Below are 1,377 nucleotides of genomic sequence, written 5' to 3'. Positions count from 1 at the left end.
CTGCCTGTGTCACCTGTATGCTGTGTCACGAGGAGTCAGGCGCAGATTATTTCCACCAATTTATTATTTAAACAGGACAACCAAACTTATAGGGAAGGGGGTTCAGGAAGGGAAACTCAGAATGAACACCACATACAAGACCAAGACCAAGACCAAGACCCAGACTAAGGCTCAACAAAAGTAACCGCTCCCTTCTCTCGTTTAGTTCAAGTTCCCAGAACACTGGTGTAGGACATGGGCTGCAGGAAACAAGGAGGATTGAAACTGGTGAAAAAAATTATTCTGGCTGGACATAATAGCGGACATTTAGGCCAACTGCATATATTTCATCCTTCATCGTGAGGATGAAATATGTATTGTCAGTCGTTTAGAAGATCAGTAGCAGTTGACTGATGACTATCTGTCAGGGGTGTGAGCCTTCAGCCAAACTGAACAGTAGACTACCGGATGAACGGAGGAGCAGACAGACATGCAGCATGCATGTAATTTGTGTTCTGTGTCTCCCCCTAGTGGATCATAAAGTACGTGCAGATCACCATGAGTACCACTGACTGGTAACCAGGCTGATATTCTAGGCGGGAGAAACAGGGATAATGTTGTTTATCTGGATGCCAGTAGGCTGAACTATAAGAGCAAATCTTGCAACAAGATGCCCCATGGCACTTCCTGAGCTCAGTTTGAGGAGGGTGGTTTTAATGTTGCAAAGTGCAAGTATAAAATAGTTTACATTTAAGGTTATGCCTAATATTGGTAGGATATTATTATAGAGTGCTGTTAGCAGTCCTCCCTGGTCTCACATGTGTTGTGTTCCCTGATTGGTCCATTTTGTTTCCAAAGGGTCCATTTTAGCTGCCCTCACCAACACTCATGCCTTGCTTTGTCAAGTCTGTGTTTCTGTGCTTATTCACTGAGCCCCTGCTTTCTCTATCTTGTGGTCTTTTTTGATGCGCGGGTCATCTTAGTTTTATCTTCTGTCATTTTCTTTAGTTGAGTTTTATAGAAATGTAGAAATTAGACAAATATGCTTAAATGTTACCAAATGTTACTAAAGTACCATCAAGTGGTCTCAGTTTTGTGCTTCTTGCAGCTATGCTGACCACTGTATGCTCCTAACCAGCTGCCGGGCGATTATTTCCCCTTATTTCTGGTTGTATTTGTCTTTTATATTCTCTTGTTAAAATAAACAAATGTTGCGGACAAAGCTATGAATTCCTGGCACATTGTATAATGATATTAGTATATAATGATATTAGTGCTGTGATGTTCCATTGTATATATTGACTGCCACGTCATCAATGTGACTTTTCTACCCCATTTAGTATGGGCAGTGGTGCTGTAGCAGGTAAGGAAGCGGATGCCTTACGGCAAAAGGTTGCA

The sequence above is a fragment of the Denticeps clupeoides genome, chromosome 4, assembly GCF_900700375.1.
Source record: "Denticeps clupeoides chromosome 4, fDenClu1.1, whole genome shotgun sequence".
Classification (NCBI taxonomy): domain Eukaryota; kingdom Metazoa; phylum Chordata; class Actinopteri; order Clupeiformes; family Denticipitidae; genus Denticeps; species Denticeps clupeoides.
This window is presented reverse-complemented; position numbering follows the sequence as displayed.